Source organism: Zootermopsis nevadensis, unplaced genomic scaffold (assembly GCF_977971745.1).
Source record: "Zootermopsis nevadensis isolate Lab colony 2312 unplaced genomic scaffold, Znev_1.0 Znev_ptg000011l, whole genome shotgun sequence".
Lineage (NCBI taxonomy): Eukaryota > Metazoa > Arthropoda > Insecta > Blattodea > Termopsidae > Zootermopsis > Zootermopsis nevadensis.
Window position 1 is genome coordinate 9401272 of NW_028259143.1, and position 25922 is coordinate 9427193.

General features: G+C 37.7%; 1 protein-coding gene across 2 annotated transcripts in view; it reads right to left on the reverse strand.

The window, feature by feature from the left end:
* Positions 1 to 2004: 2004 nt before the first annotated feature.
* Positions 2005 to 25922, reverse strand: part of klu (zinc finger protein klumpfuss) — a 214985-nt gene continuing 191067 nt past the window's right edge. For both annotated transcript variants that reach the window (XR_002542678.2, XR_015534730.1), the window contains exon 2: positions 2005 to 5264. The gene's annotated coding sequence lies outside the window, so the exon portion shown is untranslated. The remainder of the gene's footprint in view (positions 5265 to 25922) is intronic.

Consider the following 25922-nt stretch of genomic DNA (forward strand, 5'->3'; position numbering starts at 1 on the left):
CGGTATGTAAACAAACATGTCTCTGCCCGTCTCGGTCTCTGCCTTACGTGTTGTCTGCAGCACCTGGGCTTTTCCGAGACGGCCCTGTCGAGGAGCGTGTGAGGCAAAGACCACGTTCGTAAGAGACACATTTCTTCAGTAACAGTCCGACAGCGACTGGTACCGCTAGGCATCTAGTACGGAGAATTTTGAAAAATGTGAAAATTTTTGAAAAATCAAAAAATGCAGGAAATTGTCCAAAACGCGCACAAAACAAGAAATTTATGAAAAATTCCACCTTGAAATTTTTTCAAAATTTTTAAAAATTTTGGTTTTGTGCGCTTTTCAGATAATTTCCAGCATTTTTTGATTTTTTGAAAATTTCGAAATTTTTTCAAAAATCTCCTCAAGCCATGCATGCCAGCCTCTTTGAATGCCTCATCCTGTGTCTGCCGGACTCGGCCTCTATCTCACCCGGTTGCTGTCTGCCTTTTTGTCTGCAGCATCTGGCCCTTGCATAACTCGGTATGTAAACAAACGTGTCTCTGCCTGTCTCGGTCTCTGCCTTACGTGTTGTCTTCAGCACCTGGGCTTTTCAGAGATCGCTTGTCGAGGAGCGTGTGAGGCAAAGACCTCGTTTGTGAGAGACAGTTCTTCAGTAACAGTTGACAGGGACTGGTTCTGCAAAGCATCAGGTAGGGAGAATTTTGAAAAAATTGAAAATTTTTGAAAAATGAAAAAATGCTGTAAATTGTCCAAAACGCGCACAAAACTAGAAATTTTTGAAAAATTCCACCTTGAAATTTTTTTTAAATTTTTAAAAAATTTTGGTTTTGTGCGCTTTTCAGATAATTTCCAGCATTTTTTGATTTTTTGAAAATGTCGAAATTTTTTGAAAAATCTCCGATAGCGATGCATACCAGCCTCTTTGAATGCCTCACTCTGTGTCTGCCGGACTCGAAATGTATCTCAACCGGTTGGTGTCTGTTTCCAATATTTTTTGATCCTATGCAATTTTTTTTAAAATTCTCCCCAAGCTATCCCTGCCAGAAACGGTTTCCGCCGGACATCTTCCTTGACCTACACTGTCTCCTACCCTCTCTGTCCCAGAAAGATCAGACCTCTACATGTACTTATCTCTAACGAGCCGTCTGGCGTCGACCGATTATTTCAGAGACAAAGTCCGGCAGAGAAAGGTTGACGCAGAGGATGTGTGAGACAGAAGGTTTCTGAGAGACCGTGTTCGGTACAGATAACTTGAGGCACATGCCGGGTGAGCCAGAGAGTGTCTGGTTGAGATCGCGTTTGACAGAGACTGGTTCTGGTGCGGAAGAGATGGGGAGAATTTTGATAAAAAAAATTCAAAATTTTTGAAATACTCGAATAATAAAAAAATCCTGGAATAATCTGAAAAGCGCATAAAACAAAAAAATTGCGAAAATATTAAAAAATCAAGTTAAAATTTTTCAAAAATTTTCATTTTTGTGGTCTCTTTGGACAACTTCCAGCATTTTTTATTTTTTGGAAATCATGAAAAATTCGAAGTTTTTTCAAAATTCTCCCCAACCGATCCTTTTCTGACACGGTGTCAACATGATCCGTTTTCTGTATGACCCTGTCTCTAACTGGCCGTCTCGCTCAAACCGGTTACAGCTGAGACCGTGTAAGGCAGAGACCGACTCTTGCACAGACCGCTTGAGGCACAGACCGGGTGAGCCAGAGTTAGGCAGAGACCGGTCCTGGAATGCATCAGTTGGGAAAAAAATTTTAAGAAATTTTCTAATATTTCAAAATTATCGAATAATCAAAGAATGCCCCATATTTTTCATGAAGCGCACAGAAATGAAAAGTGTTGAAATATCTCAACTCCAAAAAACACTAAAATATTTCGATTTTTTTTGGTTTTTGCGCTTTTTTGGACAATTTCAAGTTTTTTTGATGTTTCGAAAATTTTGAAAAACTTGACAATGTAATCTCCTTATAAAAATTTGTGATTAGTCGTTGTCATCAATAAATTACGTCATCAACAATGTCAACTTATATTTGTTTATACTCGGCATTGTTGTGTTCCACAACAATGCCGATTACAACACAACAATGCCGAGTAAACAAATAACGCTTCACTACCAAGCCAGTCGCATTATCACTGCTCCAGAAGCAGCACGTTGCATTTATTAAAAATTGACTGACAGTTGGCCTAAAACATCAGAAAAGTGAAAAAAGAAGTTATCAACTACTTGAAGTACCAAATCCAACAACTGCAACAAGGTAAAGTGCTACTAATAATACTACTCATATACTCTATATATTACGATTACGAAAACTATTATGATCGATTTTAAGACGAAGATTTGCAAGGGTGGGGCTGGACGTAGAAAGTTTACTGACCAAGAACAGTTGGCCTCTGAACAGCGACGTAAAGAACTACTACATCAGACCTATTTAAGAAAGAATACTTACAATGATAGACGAGATCATATTAACGACACACGTAGAAAAACTTATTCGGTAAGAACAGAGGAGAAAAAAAACAAGACGCTGAAAAAGAAGGGGGGGTTGGTCAAGTGTTTTAACCCCCATTGGGGGGGGTAGCTTAGTTTCTTACTCAAGGGTTAAAACACTTGAATGAGACACTAAACTAATCCCCCCAAAGGTGGGGTTGGTTTAGTGTGTTACTTAAGATTTTAAAACGCAGCGAACTTTTAGAACACTTGAAACTAACCCCCCCGAAGGGAGGTTGCTTGCGTTTTAAACACTTGACCAACCCAACGGAAGGGAGGGTTGGTCAAGTGTTTTAACCCCCATTCGGGGGGTTAGTTTAGTTTCTTACTCAAGGGTTAAAACACTTGAATGAGGAGGGATAGTTTAGTGTCTTCCTTAAGATTTTGAAACGCAACCAACCCCTCCGAAGGGGGGTTGGTTGCGTTTTAAACAATTTACCACCACCCCGGAGGGTGGTTGGTCAAGTGTCTTAACCCCCATCCGGGGGGTAGTTTAATTTCTTACTCAAGGGTTAAAACACTTGAATGAGACACTAAACTAACCCCCCCTCGAAGGGGGGGGTTAGTTTAGTGTATTACTTAAGATTTTAAAACGCAATCCCCCCCCCGAAGTTGGTCAAGTGTTTTAACCCTCCATTCGGGGGGTTAATTTAGTTTGTTACACAAGGTTGGTTGCATTTTACAAACTTGACCAACCACCCCTAGGAGCTCCGAAGATTTGAAAGGGTGGGGTTTGACGTAGAGTTGACTGACCAAGAACTGTTGACCTCTGAACAGCGACGTAAAGAACTAAAACATCAGAACTATTTAACAAATAAAGAAAAGCTAAGGAAGACATACATTGATAAACGTAGAAAAACTTATTCACCAAGAGTAGAAGAGAAAAAACGCAGATATGTATGGATTGGGTTAGACGTAAAAGTTGGCTGACCAAGAACAGTTGGCCTCTGAGCAGCGAGGTAAAGAACTAAAACATCAGAACTATTTAAAAATGAAGGAAAGCGAAGTAAGACTTACATTGATAAAAGTAGAAAAACGTATTCAACAAAAACACAAGAGAAAGAAATCATACGAAAATTTTCAAGGGTGGGGTTGGACGTAGAAAGCTGACTGACCAAGAACAGTTGTCCTCTGAACAGCGACATAATGAAGTAAAAAATCAGATTAGAGAAACTGCTCCGAATAAGACACTAAATTAACACCCCTAAGGGGGATAGTTTAGTGTCTTACTCAAGATTTTAAAACGCATCCAACCCCCCGAAGTGGGAGTTAGTCAAGTGTTTCAACCCGCCTATGGGGGGTGAGAGTTAGTTTAGTTTCTTACTCAAGGGTTAAAACACTTGAATGAGACATAAACTAACACTTCCGAAGGGGGGTTAATTTAGTGGCTTACTCAAGAATTTTAAACGCAACCAACCCCCCCGGAGGGAGGTTCGTCAAGTATTTTAACCACCATTGGGGCGGTAGTTTAGTTTCTTACTCAGGGTTTAAAACACTTGAATGAGTCACTAAACTAACCTCCCGAAGGGGAGTTAGTTTAGCGGGTTACTTAAGATTTCAAAACACAACTAACCCCCACGAAGGGGGTTTGTCAAGTGTTGTAACCACCAATTCGGGTGGGTTAGTTTAGTTTCTTACTCAAGGGCTAATACACTTATATTTGACACTAAACTACCCCCCCGAAGGGGAGGTTAGTTTAGTGTCTTACTAAAGATTTTAAAACGCAACTAACCCCCCGAAGGGGGGTTGTCAAGTGTATTAACCCCCCATTCTGGTGGGTTAGTTTAGTTTCTTACTCAAGGGCTAAAACAATTGAATGAGACATTAAACTCCCCCCCCGAAGGGGAGGGTAGTTTAGTGTCTTACTAAAGATTTTAAAACGCAACTAACCCCTCCGATGGGGGGTTGTCAAGTGTTTTAACCCCCCATTCGGGTGGGTTAGTTTAGTTTCTTACTCAAGAATTTAAAACACAACCAACCCCTCCGATGGGGGGTTGTCAAGTATTTTAACCACCATTCGGGGGGTTGTTTAGTTTCTTACTCAAGGGTTAAAACAATTGAATGACACACTGAACTAACCCTTCCGAAGGGGTTTATTTTAGTGTCTTACTCAAGATTTTAAAACGCAACGCAATGTTTAAACCCCCCCCCCCCATTCGGGGGTTTAGTTTAGTTTCTTACTCAGGAGTTAAAACACTTGAATGAGTCACTAAACTAACCTCCCGAAGGGAAGTTAGTTTAGCGTATTACCTAAGATTTCAAAACTCAACCAACCCCCCAGTAGGGGGGTTGGTAAATTGTTTTAACCCTCTATTCGGGGCGGTTAGTTTAGTTTCTTACACAAGGTTGATGGCGTTTTACAAACTTGACCAACCCTCCCTAGGAGCTCCGAAAGGAGCGCCCTGCTCTATTTGTTTAAAATGTTTAACTACTTTCAAAAATGTTATAATTTTCAGTAATTTTTCAAATTATTGAATTTTTTCTAATCGTCGTTTTGATGGTGATCGCGTTTGTCGTGGTGGTAGAATTCGTGTTGGCATTTATGATATGGTTGGTAGGGTTTCTTGAGTTCTTGTTTGTATTCTTTGTCCTGTTGGTATTCGCGTTGGTGGTCGTACCGTCTGTAGTTGTGGTTTTGTGAGTGGTGGTACTTGTGTCGATGGTTGTGCCGATAATGGTCGTTGGATTTGCTGTGGCTGTGGCGGTGGCTTCTGTGACGTTGGTGATGGCGTTTGCGGTCGCCGTGGCGTCAGTCGGGGCTGTGACAGCCTTGTAGTTCCCCTTCTGTAAAATGTAAAGCCAGGTGATTTTTCTTCACTACTATGGTATGTGAGTATCCATTCTTTTCATAATCTTCATACGTCATTTCATCTCATTCCCCGTCAGGTAGTTCGACTGACTTTATTTTAATTCCACTGTGACCAAGATTCGAAACGTAGCAATTTAAACCGGCTTTAAGAATGAAAAACTACAATATGTGCCCTAATTTCACAAGTTTTTAAACTACAATTAGTAGACATGAATTTTTTTGGCGAAGTTTTGTCGATTTGTTAAATTATACAGGCTGAGTCAGAAGTATGTTTACACACTTCTTGTGCGTGTTACAGAATAATAAAAAAATGTTCCTATGAACATTGGGTCCCAAATGTTTAATTTTCGAAATAATAGTCAAAAGTAAGTTACAATGAATTGACATTATATCAGAGTGAAACCACCTTCCAGCAAAGATTTTCAGTTAATGTTTGGGCAGGAATTATTGGCGACATGCTTATTGGTCCACACAAGCTTCCATCAAGTCTAAGAGGACCTTCATACCGGTGATTCTTAAGAAGACACTTGTCACGTCTCCTTGAAGATGTACCACTGAATACAAGAAGACAATGTGGTTTATGCATTGGACTTTTATCTGTGGGGTCCGTCGTTTATCCAACACCCATGAACAATGCAGACGACCTATGGGAACGTGTGCAGAATGCATGCCAGATGATTCGAGGAAACCCTGGTGTGTACGAACGAATTCGTCAGTCTTGTGCAATTCGTGCTCGTGTATGTGTGGAGAATGGAGGAACAACCTTTGAGAATCTGTTATAAAGAAACATCCCTGTCCTTATACTTGGCAATAAAGGCATACATGAAAAATTATTTTTGGTTATTATTTCGAAAATGAAACATCTGCGACCCCATATTCTTAGGAACATTTTTTCCTATTTTTGATCCTGGAACATGCACACGAAGTTTGTAAACATACTTCTGACTCACTCTATATAATGCTGACAGCACGAAGGAATTAAAGGGAAATACGCAGTTAGAAGGTCTAGTGGATTAATTTTCCAGCATCTGAACCCAGAGGGACTGAAGAAAAAACTAATAACGATCAGTATCAAGATTCGGACACGGCACCTTTCGAAAATACATTACATCTCGAACTTTGATGGCAAGTTTGTTAGTTGGACAGTGAATTCGTTTGTTTTATGATTAATGCATATCCGTGTGATGATCATGACTGTGTGACGTCTATTGTAACTAATTTGTTGAGAGCATCTTCACAACGAATTTCAAGGAACGTTTTATCTACTTCGAATACATGAATCGATCAGGAATACTATATTCATTTCGATTAATGTAAGTGGTAACCCAGGCCAAAAAATAAACTTATTTGTGTTTACATCTTTGAAAAATGCAGATCATCCAAATAATATAAAACAAATTAATTTCTTAGCTCAAAGAAAACGCAAAGCGGCTCTGTTGTTTTTTCTGCGACGGGGTGAGACTCGCTGTGGTACGCGGCCTTTAACGGGTCTTTTATCTATTCACCAGATGATATAAAAGTGTTCATGGAAGTAAGCGGTAGAATTATACTGACAGAGTTGAACGGAAGGACTCGGAAACCTGTCTCATTGCCACTTTGTCCATCAGAAATCCCACCTGGAATCGAACTCAGTCCTCTACGGCAGCGTCTGAATAACAAAGATCGGTTGGTGACATATTATATGGTACTAAACCCTGCTTTCTTTTGATCCCCAGCAGGGTACACCCAGCCTCCCATCCAATTGGAACTGTGGTATTTCCCCCCCATCTGGTGCCGAGTTTATGAATGAGTAGAAGCTATAACGCCTCTCCATCCAAGCGCTTACGTGGCGTATAGTGAGGACAGCAAAACTATTCTTTCACAGAACTCAGAACTCTAATGATTTAATGATTAAAGTTCTTCTTAATATAAATATTTGTTGCGATTACAATTCGCTAAAAAGTCATGATAAATCACAACGATATCAGCAAGGCGGGCTTCTACGATGTTATTTAGTTTCTGCACAAGTCCATGTCACCATTCTTTCCATTAACCATTCATTATCACCGGTATCAAGAAATTCAATGGCCAGCATTATTACATACGGTATGTAGAAGTCGGTTTTGCGGGCATGTACAGGCATACCTCGTTTTATTGCGCTTCGCAGATATTGCGTTTTTTACGAATTGAAGGTTTGTGGCAACCCTGCGTCGAGCATCGGCGCCATTTTTCCAACAGCATGTGCTCACTTCGTGTCTCTGTGCCACATTTTGGTAATTCTCGCAATGTTTTTTTTAGACATAATGCTATTGCATACTTAACAGACTACAAGATAGTGTAAACATAACTTTTATATGCACTGGGAAACCAAAACATTCGCTTTATTGCGGTGGTCTGGAACCGAACCCACAATATCTCCGAGGTATGCCTCTATTACATTTTAAATGTATGGAATATAATTGTGACAAGACGTTCAAGATTTCTTATTGACGTATCACAAGGCAAAAAGGTGGATTAATTACTTCATTAGACTGATTTCCTTGCTTTCAGATCTGACATGTATACGTTGCCTAATGGCTGAGAGGAAGGGTTTATAATTACGTTCTATCTTATGTCGGAAATTTCATTCATACGTAAGGTTAGTGGTGAGAGTCAAACCGGTTTTAAAACACTTGCTATTGATTAGAAAGTCATGTGTCATAATGTATTAATTAAATTGAAGCATTCAAGTGAATTTATCGATGACGGATGTTACTTTCAGCCTGGCGTCTGCAACAGGTCACGACTTAACTATCGACGCTGGGGGGAGGGGTGAACATCTTCATTCACGCGCGTACTTGTAAAGTGGTTTGTGTTCGTCTGTCTTTTGTAGTAAGTTGAGTGCGAGCCGACTGTCTTATCTGTGTATTACTTTTGGTGATTTGTTTCCGATAACGTAGGCCTATGCAAGCAATGGGCATCTGTTTTAAACTTGGTGAGTTATCAGGTTCTCACGGTAGTAAATATGAAGATGAAATCTGGTAGAAATTGACCGACGTTTCATCGGTGTTTACTCTCTTTATCAAGGCTTTAATGAAAGGCAGTAAGCATCAATGAAACGTCGATAAATTTCTACCAGACTACACGGCGCAACATACAAGAAGACGTATTTATACTTATCTACGTTTGTATGCATTACTTAGACTTGATGTATGAAGTTAACTTCTCGTATCTGCCGTCCACGTGTTTTATCTCCGAAAACCACTGGACATTAAAGAAAACTGTGTTGTGGGTGTACATTAAAATTTTTTCATGCTGGTCCCCTATTTATAGAATCACAATTTTTTCAGTTTTCAAAATAAATAAATAAAATAGAGCCCATGATAGTCGAAAAATTGTTACTTGGATAAGATGTTATTAAGATCTGAATTAATAAACTTTAATGGTCATTTATACCACGAGCGTTCAGTACGAGATGGGTGAGAACGAAGAATTTTTTTTTTGTCTACATTAAATAAACGTTAAGGCTATAAGGTACTACAAATTCGCAGAGGACGCGTCGGGAAAAATATTTTAATTCGGCTGAAGGAGCCATAGGTTAGTCACAATTTATATTTTGCAGAATCAACCCCTGTCTTTTGTCAGACTCGTATAGTCATTTCTTGTCTGAATGTTTTTTGGCAGTTATCATATTGCTCATTTCCTTGTTTTGTACTTTACGCATCGTCTGTTAAAAGTTGTTTAGAGATTCTTAAAAATCCAATTTCCAGTAATAGATCTTCCTTTGCCATGATGTAAAAGGGGAGAAGCTTATGCTGTTGCATTTGATACACTGAGATATTCCTGAGCTGTGGGCTACAAATTATGTCTCTCCCGTTTTACATGAAGACTAAGAAGGATTCATCTTTGAAACGTTGTGAGTTTTAAGACTTTTTAAACTGAGTCGTAAGAAAAAGGTAGTTCGCTATGTAGAATTCAGTTTAGCGGGATGTAATTAACGAAGATATAAAATGTATTGAATTGTTTCAGGACAAGAGCAGGATTTTTTTATGGTGGAGATAAACCTTACAGTTTCTTAAGAACAGGGAATGTTGATCTGAGCAAGTGGATACCTTTACCCAAGAAGACGTGTTTTTCTTTTAAATTAGTTTTGAAAATTAAATTTCACCGAAAAATCCTACTGAATTATATGATGTAGGACATGCTTATTCAGTCTGTCATGTAGGCTACAGATTTCTTTGGTTAGGTAATGTCTCCCCCCCTCCAGCGTTTCTTCCCCATCCTTTGAAATCTGCTTCTCTAGAAGCATGCCTTGGCCTGGAGCACTTAATTCGTTTCAAATTTTTAAGGGATATATAACTTCAGAATTAATAGTGACAGCTTTAGAATGAGAGCAGTAATTCTGAAAAAATGAAAATAGAGTATTTAAATAATACGACGAAGGAACATATTGTATTATCGAATCTTGTTTGTTTCTCTCAATGAAATTTTTTATAAACATGCCGTAACCTTATTAAAATAAAACTCATGACTGTTAACACGTAGTTAACCTGATATGAATTCGTAGAGCGCCAAATAAGCCAAAGCTCACGGTTGTTAAACAACCTCAGTGCGTGCCTTTAAATTATGAAAGCGAGGCGTAGTTAAATAAAACAGAACAAAACAAAACTGTTGGGTAGAAAATAAAATGTTAACGTTAGCACAGCCTTTAAATACAGACTGTGCCATCTCCTCAGGCTAATATTTCTTCATTTGCATATTTTATCAAATTCTGTTTTACCACACTGTTTTTTGCTGTATATTGTAATTAGTAGTTTCCAGGCAACGAAGAAGTTTTTAAGATGTCTTAGTATGGCGCATTTTGAAGAAGAAGAGAGTTGTTAAGCATTAATTTTACTACCATAAAATTCGGTAGCTCATCTTCCATCAGGTTCAATGTGGCATTTCGGCAGCTTGGACTTTGGAATGGCGGGTTCAAATTCAACTCGGATTTAGGCTCATGGTTTTGTATATTATGTTCATCACAGGAAATGCGTAAGAATAATGTTTAACTCCCTAATAGGATTGGATTCCTCTGACAAGGAAAGAAAATTATTTTATACAAATATTCGCTGAATTTTTTTAACTTGTTCTGGAGACATCTAGCACTAGTAACTAATTTTTGTTACACAATTCACAGGTATCCTACATAACCATACGTTACAAAGCATATGTTTAGTTTTCTAACATCTGTTTTGGAGACCTGTTATTGATTTAATTAAAACGCAAATTGAGGATATCAAATTAACGTAAACTGCGGTGTGTCACTCGTAAATAAAATAGCGAGCTGATGGTGTCTAACTCGTATATGGAAGCTGGATCAAATCCCAGGCACTTCTTTTGGCTTAAATATTTGTGTAGCTAAATGAAAATGTTGCAACCGTCATTCCATCAAATATACAAATACGTTTACGGAGTGTAACATAAAAATATGGAATTTAAGTCGGTGAACCAGGGAGACGTAGTTGGAGATAGAATAAATATTTTAAAGTGGCTTTTAGAAGTACGATGTGGGATTGTGGACTTGAAACTTCATATTCCATCATGTTACTAAATGATCTTTAAATTTCCTACAAAAGTGACAGACTTGCGAACCGCTGAGATGGGTTCGATAGTAGCGCCACTTTTAGCGTACTAACATAAGATCTTGTGTGTTTATGAGGATGGTTAGTGATAAACTGGAAACGATATAAAAATAAGTGTTCGTGACCTAATTTTATTTACTGTTCCTGAATTTTCCTGGAGAAGCCAAAGAACTTCAATCCGGATGGCCAGTATCCGGTATGATATTGAAGCATAGGACCTCCCGAATGTTAAGCAGGAGTGCGACGGAATTTGATGGACTGCGATAATTTGTTTCAAGCCATCAAATACAGCTGTTGGTCCTTTACCTATCTCAACCTACACCTAGCCTCCCACTGTTCCGAGTGGCCAAAGCACTTTGTAATCACGTGACATGTTGACCTCCGCTCACTCCCAAGGTCGAACAGCTTGGAGGCACGTGGTGTGACCCACCTCGCCCTCGCAGGTGACCCGATTACACCTGCTGCTGGCTCCTGAGAACCTGTTCCACGAGTGCACATAGTTGCTACGTATGTAGGTAATATCCATGCATAAAGGAGAAGTAACATGTTCAAGTTACGCACGTGTACACACTTACCTCACACTGGTAAATACAAACGTTTCGGAGAAACATACTATCTCCTTCAGAGCTGAAGGTGGAGACATGTACTCCGCCGAAACGCTAGTATCACCCTACAAATCTGCATGACGTTACAGCCCAGAAGGCCAACATTGACATCCTAACGATGAGAAACTAATGTCTCACCACTTAACTCTTATTTCCACCAATTAATTGTGTTTGGAGAAAAAATATAGGTCTATTATACCATCTTCGTCCTGAGGTTACTGAATACTTCAGTAACCTCAGGATGAGGACGAAACTAGTTCTCGAAATGTTGGTGTTTTCATCTTTCAAACCCCTGACACGGCTGGTAGCCCGAGATTTAACCAAACGATCATTACTTCGTTCGATTCAGAACTGATTCTTAAATATCTTCGTGAATCATTTGACATGAGGCATCACTCCTTGTATGGGGGATAGAGAAACACTGCCATAACATAAAAAGTAAATCTATCCCTCAACGCGCAGTGTAGGCGTTCAGGGGAATGGGCTTACAACTACGTCTCATTCCCAACCTCGGAACTAGATGGGAGTGAGTGGTCAGCATCACGCCCCTGCAGGCTTTACCCCCGGGAAAGGACCCCCGGTACCCATTGTAGAGGAGGTTGGGTGGGTCCCAGAGCCGGTCGGGACGCAGAGACTAGAAGAAAAATTTTCCACCCTGTCGGGAATCAAACCCCGTAGCTAGTCACTATACTGAGCTACCGTCTCATGGTACATCTGACTTTAACTGAACGTAATTAGGCATGAAAAATTAATGTTGAGCATGATAGTTCATAAACAGAGCTGGTAGAATAACATTTTTTTCGCTGCTACAACGGGAGCTTTATCTCACTTTTAAGACAATATATGTAACTAAATAGCTGATAACATGTTAATAATGTAGTAATATTAGTAAGCTTTGGGGATAGGGACAGTTATTTGTAGGTACGTAATTTTAATTTTTCATTCTTTAAAAGTGGTAATTCAAATCTTGTACAATGATCCAAATAATGTAATGAACGTCCTATTTCATATTAATTTTGATATACAGTATTTGGTATAAAACTACATGAGGTCAGTCACTGTAATTTGTTCAATACAATAAATGGCTTCGAACAAGGACTGTATTTCCAGAAAGTTTGAACACGATCGTTCACCGGAGACGTAAACTTATCATACTTGTTGTAGGGTCTTCTGGGTAACTGAATTTCGACACCGAGGAATAAGGCAGAAGGTTCCTCCTAACCGTCGATAACAATTACAAGAGGGGGAACCAAAAGTCTCCTCTGATCCATTTTTATTAGTGCTCTTTTTTACTTCGCAGTCATGTAAATTAAACATTGTAGTGCCTAATTTGACTTCTCTTAAAGTGGATAGATGAATGACAGCGCATGTGCGTAGTTTTTCTTACTGTATGTAGAAGAATATTTTAAAAAAACAAAACAAAACACGCCTAGAGCTATTTAGCGTTCCTCTTAATGGTCTGGTTTTTCTGCCCTCCCGTGGGCGAGTCAGGTACTACAGACTGCCACGTCTCCACACTAAACCCAGACGGTTAAATTAAACAAGTGTACTGATAATATCCAAGGAACCATTATAACGTCTTCTCCTATATCACGACCAGTCGCTTCCGGCACAGTGGACTGAGTTCAGAAAGAAGAAGCGAGCAGCCTACCCTGCAGGGGTCAGACTGAATGCATAAGAATTGTTTCCTGCCAGTCCACTACATGCACACTTCTACCTTCATACACGAATTGATGAACGTAAAGACAAATGCGTGAGTGAAACAAAGAGAAAGGATGAAGGAGAAAGAATCACGGGAGATGAAAAGAAAGGGAGAAATTAATACAGGAAGGAAGGCAGAAAGAAACAAAAATGTATAAATAAATACAAGAAAAATTGGATTCTAGAAAGAACCAGACGAATAAGCATGTTCAGCGATTAATTCATAAATATTAACTACTATTTATCTTCAGTTTCGTGTATAAATAGGATTATCTACAAATTAATTGTCTTGAAGGTCGTTATGTTTGTCAGAAAAACTGATCTTTGAGACTTATTAGAAGTTTGTGTACTTGACAAATGATTTTTTTATCTTTGCTAATAAAATACAAGACTAAAATGATACGAAGCACATGACAGAAGTTGTAAGTTACTCATGATCTTGTTGGTTAGGAGGGACTGGGGAAAATAATGAATTACCTCGGTCAAGATGCCAGGCTTCTTTGCCGAGAACAGAATTATGGATCTCCCACGTAAGGATCAGGGCTGTAAATAGTTGAACGACAAAACCAGGTAAATTTAAAAGGATAATAATAATATAAATCAGTTTGATTTTTTATATTAATGTGCTGCATGAACAGCAACATAGCAAATTCAGTTCCATAACAGGAACAAAAACATACAAAAACTAATGAATATATTAAACATTATAATTAAAATCAAAGTTAATAACAGCAAAACTATATATTTTAAAATGTGATTAAGTACAACTAAATATTTGTTGAATATATCAATATTTTGGCAAAACGTATTTGTGATTGATGCCATCTAGCTTAGGGACAAGTTCTACGTGAGGAACCATTAGTAAACAAAGGACTGGCTCTAAAATTTTGAGTGGGAATACAAATGCCAACAGTTTCAAATAGGGATTGTAATTCAGAAAATTCTTGTGTTGGAGCATCAGTAAACAAGCAGTGATTTTAACAGTACGACGCTGAGCCATTGGTCGTCGTCTTCTTCCACCTTCGCGTTTCGTAGCAATCTGGCAGATGTCTGTAGCAGCTATTTTTAATAGCCTTCCTCCACGGACAACAACAGCCAGCCTCACAATCCAGTTGTCCAAATCAATCCTAGCGCGACATACGTAACACATGTCACTACATAGTCTACACCACTGCACCAGGCTGGTTGGCTCGACCGTAGATTATTAAATTACACTAAATCAACTGCAAATGTTACTCAGAGTCGAATGGCCTGGAAAGAAGATAATTATACGGGTCATGGATGCACAAAATGTTTATTTCAAAGGGCCGTGTCTCTATATGCAACGATGCTGTATCACTAGTTAAGGCTATTGTAATAAATTGGCTCGATCCGATTGAGATAGGTATTATCAAACGACTTCCAAAAAATATTTAGAAAATTAAATTTTCTGCCTCGGAGTTTGAACTCCGATCGCCCAGCACGTAGTCGGTCGCTGTTCAAAACGAGCTACCCGGCTCTAAATTTTTCATTATTATACCAATTATTTCACTCTAAATACAATTTTAATGTCCTTATGTTTAATTTCTGAGTATTTTTATGTATTAAAACTTGCTTTGCCATTGCGAGTTCAGATTAATGTTACAGTTTAGTTTTCGATTTATTCATAACAAAATAACGATCCATTTTTGAGGATGAATAATTATAATTTACTACTTCCACTAGTTTATTAATAACAGAGTATTCTTTGCCACACATCTACGTCACTGCGTGACTTGAAGATACAGCTAGCGTTTCTTCTCATGCCATCATGGCTGTCAAAGGAGGAACTGCGTATCGCCTGAGCAGTTTAGACTTATTTGGATATTTAACTGTTCTGTTATTATGAAAACCAAATTTTAATCAACGTTGCTACAGAAGAACTTTTAAGTTTGTGTCTGTCACACATTCTAATAAGTTCAGCGTTATTGATTTTACAGCAACATTTAGTTGTAAATAGTGCAAACTACGAAATCTGTACTCAAGAAATTTTATAACTTAGCTACAAATATTTCTTTTTTCAGTTGTATCTAATTGTTCTCCATGCTTAGTCTCCAATACACAGGACCATCTCTTGTGAATACATTTAAAATTTTCCTTCATTTATTAAATCTTCAGTATGAGGACGTGTAGTGGCAAAGGATTAATTTAATAGGCTTGATTTAATGTAAGTCTTAAGCTTTTCACGATTATTTAACACAGACTGAAGGTGTTTGATAATAGATATCTTACGTTATCATTTGGATATATGGCAAAGAACGTGGGTGGATGATAGAGAAATTGCGTGAAACGAGAGGAACTTCATAAATTGAGGAAAATGAGATTGACGGAGAATGTAGAATGCATGGAGAGACAACCGTACAGAATTTTTAATTCAGTATCTGAAGGGAAGAAACCGGTTGGAAGAAGGGTGTGCATATTGTGGGATAATATTATTAATTTGTTTTTGGTGTATGCGTCGAGGTCATAAATTGCTCAGATTATGTATTTGGTGCTTTGTAAAAATGGCTTAATTTGTCACTAATACCGTGCAGTCTGGTCGAAACTGGCCGATATTTCAGAGTTCCATATTTCCCCCATCATGGTTAACTGGATGACAATCGAGCAAATGAAGCCCCATCAGTGGGTCGAATAACAAATAAAGTTGGCAACCTTGATCAAACCAGACACTGCGAAGAATCTACTACCGCGTTGTCTACATGGAAATATCAGTCTGGGATATGCGTTCGCTAGCGTGACATGATCCAGTTCGCCACTGATACCCGTCACTCACTATCGTAACCAGTCCGCCATCGTTGAGCACCTGTTTGAAACAGCAGAAAGACCCGACGCGTGCAATCAGATGACGCTTGCTTGTTGATGGAAGTCTAGCTGAATGGAGACGTTGGAACTTATTTTAAAAGAATTAAAATATATCAGAAGCTAAGACAGACGTTGGAAGGACAGAGGTAAGAAGAATACACTCAACAGATGGTTGCTGGAATTTAAAGACTCGACACATACTTCCATTTACCAAAATGGACCTTATCTCATGCTGCTTGTCACAGCAATAATCTTACGTCCTTGTGAATTAATGTCTGTCTTAAACGCAAAATAGATCACAAGGAAACCGACATTTATCGAAGAACTCCGAGTACAAACACAAAGTGAAAAGAAAAGTAAAATGACTTAAAAACGGAAGTTTTTATGGCGAAACGAACACGAAATAAATAAGTTAAGATTTCAAATGCAATTCTCACTATCGGAACAGAGAAATATACACCTTTCTATGCCTGGAGAATTTAACCAGAGATATGGTTAAGCACTTCTTAGGACGTAGTACACGTTGGAACATTTCCCACACTGCTACTTATGATAAAATGACAAACACTGAACCTGTGTACACTAAGATCTAAAGCTGATATTTTAATGAATTACAGAATTCTATAACGACCGATGATAGTCTATATAATCTATGCCAGTGGTATTCAACCTGGGGTACGCGTACCCCCGGGGGTACGCGAAGACATCTTAAGGGGTACGTGAAATTTTAAAAAAAATATATTATTTTATGATAAACACTGAATAATCAGTAATGTAATTTATTTAATTTATTTTAGATGTAGATTATATACTATGTATAAGTTGAATTATACACCAACAACTTTGGGGGTACAAAGTTAAAGAGAAATTATACCTGGGGTTACGCGAACAAAAAAGTTTGAATACCGCTGATCTATGCAACGTGAATTTCATGACGATTTCTAAAAATATATCACAGTACCTTTCTTCCACGTCCTCTGATACAGTACATTCACTCCTTCTACGCTATAAGATTATAATTGCGTCTAACATAATGGCACTAAAAGTAAACACAACGAGAAAGAATCAAAAAGGACTAATGATCATACGCACGTCAAATTTGGCTTAATATATATTAAACACTGTTTACAGGGTGAATTCACTATTTATTTATACCTTGCTATTTTTTTTATCAAAGTAAGTCTGCCTGCGTCAGATTTTAAGCTCTCAAATATCTTCTGTCTATCTTGCATCATTAAAACTGCCCTAAATCAGTTTCTTTAGTATATTATGCTTGTTATTCACGATTTTCTGGAAGATTTATCCTAAGCAATGGTTGATTAAAAGTGGTAGATGAATTGACTAAATTTATGAATATATTCCGTGAAAGAATATTATTTTTTGTAGTAAGAAATATTTCTAACCTAGTTCTAGATCATTCTGCACTCTTTCAAATACAGTATTTGCGGCTTCATTGACGATTCTGCTGATAATTTATCAGTTATACATAAAATGCACGAAATGAAAGAAGCCTTGTTGCCTTGAGAAATACACTGACACTGCATCAACCGTTACTTTGCTTTGGGCAACCCTGATTGTGAATACAGCTTCTCCGCACGGCCCTTATAAGGGAAAGTACATGTCTGTCCAGCAGGCAGTGCGGGAGTTGGAACCTGCTAGCGATGTGGGTGGACCAGGTTAAGATGTAGGCCTACTGTACAGGCGCAAATGTATGATATCTTGTGACCGGATGAAAGGCGATGATTAGAAACTTCGAACAACGAAATCGTGGGTTGCGACTTCTCGGTAACTGAAGCCATTTCGAATGCTAACCAACTGTATGAAGCTGAATCTTAACTAAATAATATTTAGAAGCTTAGTTTCGACCATAAAACAAAACAATTCTCCAATAAAATAGTTTGAGAACAAATAAAAAACTCACATGTTTTAATCGGTAAAAAGGGCTTAAGTCTCTCGTAATTCGTTTTGATTTCAGAAAAACTTGTCACGTTTTCCTTGAAACGGAATATATCTTCCTCTTGTTACCGAGTCGTAATACAGGGTGATTCAAATGTCCCTATGCTCCTCTAAGAGCACAATTTTTACACTTGCGCACATCGAAAGGCCTCTCCGCCCTCGGCACAGCTGGTTGAAGCAGACTAATGGTCACTGTCACGTGTCGCACTCAAGTCACGTGCTCTACTTGTATGTGATAACATTAGTTCAAATATTTTAATATAATTCTGAGCTTTTTTCTATAAAAAATTAAAATTAATTACCTTGCAGTCGAAGCAGGTTGATGTTACTAATGGTAGTTCCATAGACAATTATATCGTTACATTATCTATTGCAGTTTTAAAGTGAAACAATTTGTTGAATACTCCTGATGAAATTTCTCATATGGGGTAATTTCATCTTTTTTCATATTTAATACTAAGTGATTGCGGAGGAAGATAGAAAGAATGTGTATAAACATCGCAGAGCTTACTTTGAGATACTGCTTTGGCGTGGTTGAATAAAACCACTGAAACTCTCAGAATATCCGTCGTTCCAGCTGAGATGCACAAAGAACACATTCCGAACTAGAAGCAGGATTGCCAACCATTAAACAACGACTTTCGTTCCTGAGTTCTGTAGAGCAAATAAGTAGACATGTAACGTTCCGAACTGTTGCCAAATTGCTTACCACCAGTTCGGTGTCCCTTCAGATATGGTATGATTGGAATCTGCCACTGAGTTCCATTAGATCTAAAAAGCACGCGGTCATCAGAAGTGGGAAGGAGAGAGAAAGGGCAGGTTTGTAATGCCTACAAGGAGTTGCAAGGACTATATTTAGCATTAAACATTGATTAAGGCTGTAGAACGAGTTTCTTGTCCGTCAGATATGACTCTTTAGTTTGGGCAAAGAAATGTATAATACGAAGTCTAATAAAGAATAAACACTATATTTATTTTACTTTATTTCTGAAACTGAACCCAATCCGAGTGGCAAATACAGAGTTGCGCAAAATAAAGTATATCGAAAAATGTTTGATGCTCTGTCGCCAGCCATGGCATCATCGGTCCGGTCGTTGTCAGACAGTAATCGACAATCAAGTGCGATATCGAGAGGTGATTGAGAAATTTGTCGGCGAACTGAGATTTCGTCGTTCAAAAAATTTACGTATGAATGAACAGTGGTTCTGACAAGATGGGGCAAGAAGTGAAACAGCTCGGGAGACAATCACAGTGCTTCGAGGCCATTTTGGTGAACGAACCATTTCCAGAGGCACCAATTTTGCGTACCCCGCTCTTTCACCGGACCTTGGAAAATGCTCAGAGAACTTGTGCACAGAGATCCAGTATCCCACACTGTGCTTCAGTTGAAAAAGAACATCAAACATGTTTTTGCAACAGTATTTAAGCACGCATTGGATGCAGTCATAGAAAATGCAGCGGTAAGATTTTAGAGATGCCTGGAACGAAATGTAGGACTCTTACAAAATATAATGTGCCGACATGCTCAATAATCTGTGTACACTTGATTACTTGGAATAAACACTTTCATTAATGATCTCCCGTTTACTTTATTTTTACCAATTACCATCAGATTTATCAGTTAGTAACGCTACATTCTATATTTATATATTTCGTATGATTCTCAGTGTAAACAGCGATAATTTGTTTAAACAGTATTAACATGTTGTTTATAATGATTAAGTGTATTCTTTGCGGCACGAACTAAATTCTTAAATATTATATGAGAATCATACACATATAGAAATTATCGTTAGTCACAGTGGAATTTTTCGTTCTACATTGTGTTTGGTAGACCACGTATAATTTTAAGTATTTCTTTAATAAGTGTTTGGATTTATCTTCAAGCGTATAATCGAATCCGCGTGGAAGAAGGGTTTACTATAGAAATAAACAATTTAGGTAGTCGTTTATGTAATAACGCAGATTATACCAGACATGACGAAATGTATACATTTAAGATCACGAATCGATACATAATATACTCGTATCGGAAGTAGATCGAATGAGAGAAATCGAATAGAAGAGTGGAAAACACGAAATGAGCACAGCTTTCTGATGGCAACAGTATCAAATATATCAGTCTTATATCTATCCGTCCGGAATGAATTCTCTTTGCGACTTATTACGTGATATTTTATCAAAGACCTGGCAAATTGTTAACTAGATGAAACTATGTTAAATTTAAGAAACTTAAGTCAGATTAGTGCAACCTTCAGGACTTGTTAAATGGCGGACACTTCTTTAACACGGAAGTAAACGTATGTAACTGTGTCATCCACATTTTGGATCAGAGACAGAGTGTATGTGCCAGTCTGTGTCAGCAGTTGTCACCATTCCAAAGCAGTGACGAATGCGCCATATGAGTACTAATACTTCAGTGTTGAGTTTTGATGAGAGGTGAATATATATTTCACGCGAAATTTGGAACATGCCCATCCGTATGCAAAGTTATGGACTGGAACGCGTAAGTATTTTTTTAACTACAAGATTTTGATGGCTCCTTAAATTAACAAATTTACACTGCAATGTCATGAAACAATTTGTTCTACGTGGATGCAGTCAAGGATAAATTCTTAATGTCATCAGCTGATAATCTGTGAATGAGATAAAGGTTTATCTAAGTGCTTGTTGTGAAGATAAAAACTTAATTTTTGTGGTATCAATGTTTTATTTCTTGTTTTCGATTTCGGAAATTCCTTGACTTGGTATGGGGACCGATACCTTCACATGAAGTCTCTGTAGTTTTCTTCAATCCCTTCAGGAAGACTTTGAGACAGTACCTTAAAACAGGCCACAACATATCTTTTACTTCTTTCTCAGTTTACTAATTGGATAAAAATATTCCATCCACGATAAAACGAGACTTCATTAAAATCAAGTGTTTTTAATCTTTAGTAATCCGACAAAAGTTGAATGTACTTTAAATGAAACTTATTTTTTTCTTACTTTGTTAAAATTTCCCCTGTCACAAAAAGCCTGTTAATATATAATGAATTGAATAAAATTTTCCAATGTTTATTAATAATTATTATTACAAAATTTTAATATGTACAGAGACCACGTCTATATCACAACTCAGTGCCTTGCGAAGTCTTAATCCGCCCGTGACCGCCCATGTAACCTGCACCCACTACCTGTGTTTTCCAATACTCTTGGAAGGCGACTTCTTGTTTAAAATCTGTTCCACTTTCATTTTGCTCGAGAGCAAATGCGTTACTCCTCGCCCACTACCGTCTCGTTCGCTCTGCATAAAGTTGCAGAATAATTCTTTCTAATTCACGAAGACTCAAACAAACAATCAACTTGTTTCATTTAAACGTGTTTGAATTATACTATTTTACGTATATGTATGTAGGCCACCATAGGGGACTATGAAAAATTAATTCTCTACATATGCCACCCTTCTCACAGACGAGTAGTTAGGTATTGACAGGAAATGGCTGGCTAAGTTGAGGTTTAAGTTCAAACCTGGTCAAATTCTGTCTTCAGCTTTTCTAAAAGAATTCTGAGCCTAGCTAACAAACGTTAATTCCACACCTGCGAGATTTTAGGTTCTCACGGAGGCGAGTACGAAGATGGCTGTCTTCTGGATTGTTGAGCCGTGTAGTTTACGAGAGTTTCCCGATGTTTCAGAGGTTTTTGCTCATTACGTATTTTTCTTCACTCTCCTGTCACCTCTTAGGTCCACACATTCTACCCAGAGTTCTGTGAAAGTGTCAATATAGATTTGTGTAATAGAAGGACTTGTGATTTGTTATTGATTTCTGCTCCCAGCTCCTGGCTGTGGATTGATTGGATTAATACTCCCTGTGTAGTTGGCATCCACATAGTCTGTACAAATTGAGCGTGAGAACTATCCAACAGTTGGAAACAATTTTACATTGCCAGAAGGCAATGTGGCTCACCGATCGTTAAACCAGTTCGAGTCAATCGATTCCCTCCTGATGCACAATTCCTGTAATGTACACATTTTCTTCTACTGGAGCATAAACACATATTTCCGATTGTTTTAAAAACGGGGTACAATTTCTACCCCGTTTTTATACGCTTTAATTGTCAATGTAAGTAAAAAATTTCACAAGAAAATAGTAACGGCCTCTATCAAGACTTTCAGCTTTAGTAGAAAAGTCACAAAGTAGAGAAGTTGTTGAAATCAATGAAACGTTTACTTTCAAGACTGTCTCACTGTTTCATCTGATGCATTATTCTTGAAAAAACTAAGAACGGCTGTTATGAAACTTGGCAGGAGGTGTATCCACAAGTCGATATTTCCATATTTTTTAGTTACAATGTAGAAAAGACAGTAATAAAAGTTTAAATGTTATCAGAAATTTTAATCCATTTCATATTATATTGATTAAATTTTATCATAAATTTAAAATTACTATCAAGCGGACACTAAGTGTTGTCCCAAGATTATATTTTATCGAAAAAAGTCATTACATCAACGTGGGTGCAACAAATACGTTGTGAATAGCCAGTGTATCATAATTAGGCTTATACAGTCTTAATCGCCTTTGTGCGAGACGATGTTTAAGTAAGTACGTTTGATATTTATTAATTTCTAACATTAAACGTCCGATAACGAGTCATGATACAGGCCCAACACTTCAGATGTCGGTGAATGGAATAATTGTTGTGTGCACTCTTTGCAATCTGACTGATAAAGACGACCCATGCCGTATTATTTCTTGCAATTTTCTTATGGAAAAGCCTCAAACTGACGCCTCTTACCAAAGAGTATAGATGCATGTTCTTGTGTAAATAATTCATATATAGTATTTCCTGAATTTTAAAATTCCAAAGATTGTAAGACGCATCCTTGGTTCGGTAACAGATTCTCAGGTAAACACACGCCACATTCATTCATAGACGCCATCGAATGCAAGACTCACCCCAATTTCAGAAAATGTAAAATGTGTAATAGTGTGCCTTAAATTATAGGAAATACGGTAAAGCCTACTTAATTATCGATACGTATTCCTGCTTCAGTCAGATTCCCCCCTTCCCCTCAGGTAAGCTTAGGATAACTCTCTCTTAGGCTGGATAAATCATTTATAAGCTTAAACACGACACGTGTCAATAACATCCACCATGTTCCGTAACCATGGTAACTCAATATGAAGTTTCCCACAAAATCTAGAACGCTAATAACTGTAAGTAATATAATTTTATACTCTTCGTACGAGATAAAATTACCACGAGCAAATCACCACTTCGCAGATTCTAACTAAACCAATAAGTTTTGACCTTGTCTGGAAGCTTTATTTCAACATTGTCCAACATGGTGCACGCTTATAGAAAGTATTTATTATTTTAAACAATGTTGTTTAATATATATCAGTGACTTTTTAATCTGATAAATTTAGTTATATTATAGGTATTTCTGACAGGAATCAAACTTTTATATAGCAACTGTACTTGCACAATAGCATTATCGTCAAATTCATGCTCATTGCAATTGGTAATTAGCTATAGGTTTCTTCTCCTTCTACTTTTAATTCTGGTCCATTTATTTAAAAAACGTCTTGCATGATTAAATTATTAATCTTTCAGCAGAATCCCATTTTTTAAAGAGTTGTAATAACGTTTAATTAAAGTGGAAGTTAAAATAATATTCGTTATGCTTCAAAAGTAATACTACAGCCGATTTAGACAAGAATTATTTTTGGTTTATTATCGATAATTCTTACTGAAGGTGAGAATATTTAGACCTATGAGAAAAATAGCAACAGAATGGCGAAAAATGGGGATCTTGGTTATTTGTACTCTTTACAATTTATTATTAGAGTAACCAAATCAATGAGAATAATATGGTAGGATGAGGTGCAGCGTTGAAAACCCAGACGAACATTGGAGCATGGTTGGTTCTATGAAAGGCTGGAAATTTATAACCAACTGAGAGACTATTAGCTTCAAAATAATGACTTTATACCATGTAGTTGGTTAATAAGTCTGATTCAAGAAACATTGATAATAGGATAAATTTGTATTACTCAATTTTTGGACTTTGTCCATCGAATGGTGTTCTAAAGGGTTCACTAGACCAGTTCAACGATTGAAGTTAGCTCTTTCTAGTGAACCCAACAGAGTAGATACCCCTCTTCCTTACACCTAGGGATAAAGACATCCGGTTCTGGAAACACTCCATGTGTGTTTTAGAACACCAGACGATGGACAAGTCCAAAAAACTGAGTACTCCAGATTATAATGCACTATCCTGAGAACAATTCAGGACGCAAATTGACATGCACATTAACGACATGGAACAAAATAAAACAAATTAACTAACTACCATCTGCGCATACCGTTATTGCTACATTCAAAACATATGACGATTTTACATTTCGTATATTTAAACAGAAATTAAAATAAGGGGTAATTGTTTTATTATTACGTTAAGTAGAAAATTACAAATTTTTAATAAACTAGAAAGGAGCATTTATACTACAAAAATAAGACTCCTCACAAAAGTTAAAACTGACAAGGAACTTTACTATAACATATTCGTATATCTTCCTGGCGTAATTTCAGTACGTATAAAACCACAATACGATAGTTAAAATATTAAAAACATCACTGTAGTTTTTAAATGTAATTTTTACACAAAAGACTGCTTAGTAAATATAGTCTATGTAATGATTTAATCTATTTCTAATTATTTTATTCAACTGTATCTAACAACGTTATATGACTGTCTTAATATAATATGTACCAACGAATATGGCTATAAAGTTCACTCTTCGAGATTAAATAATAGGAAACTTGAAGATGACTACATGTAGTCGAAACATGTACTTGCAACTGTTAATAAATTTTGCCTTGTTGTTATATAAAGATTTTCTTGTGTGCTGACTGAAAATTAACTAGTAAACCCCTCAGCAGGAAGCCTACATACAATGAAACTTACTGTTGAGACATTCGTGTTATAAATGGCCAACCCTGTCTCGTATGCTGCTGTTTAACCCCTTCCCGGCCCTCGGCACACATGATGATGAGTCCAAGGCTGATCTCGGTAGCCTCTACCCTTGGGCAGAGCACCCGATTACTTGACGCGCGTAGTAATCGTCTTCCAGCAGCGAGTAGCCTCTGACACTCGCCTCTCATGAAAAAACCAGCGCTTGCTTCTTCTTCTAGATGACCACCGAAGAGCGGCATCTAACTTTCCAGCTCATGGGACAATACGCGGGGCATGTCCTGATTTTGCGCGCGATATTCTCTACGTATTCGAAACATTAAAACCACTCACAACAAACTTTACATTTATCGCTAAAAAAAACTCAACCCTAAATAAAAAAAAAATCTTCCAATTAGCAGCCAAATCGTAACATGTTTAAACGACATTCTTTGCGGTGTTTGTCCCACAAATCGGTCCAATAAATTTACTAACTACGCCGAAGATTTGACGGTCGAAAAATAGCGGTCCCGAATTTTGCTCTAACTGCCTTCAGATCATAACCAAGAGTCCATTTATCCTGATTGGCGGGTTTTCGTGGTTTTTCTTTGTCACACTACGTTAGTACATCGTTTCTTACTTACAGATTCTAATGGACCTCAGGTGGATGGGGTACTGCACTTAGAAATGGCTCGTAATTGTGATGTAAACACCGGTCGTTTCTCCATGTCTAACACCCAGCCAGTAAACTCTTTAGACATTTATTATTAAACCGTCAAATGTCTCAGGACCAAGCAACTTAAATAGCATGATAACGTTTGGTTCACGACCCACAATATACGTAATATGCTTAACTGAGACATGAGTTAACGACTTGTGTTAATGATCACAATTTATTTCCTGACAGTTACTCAGTTTTCCGTTCTGACAGAGTGTGTACTAACAAGGCGCGTAGAGGTAGAGTGTTAATAGCTTTACCCCCCTGAGTACGTTCCTGCAAACGTAGGCATGATTTAGAATCTTTCGACGAAT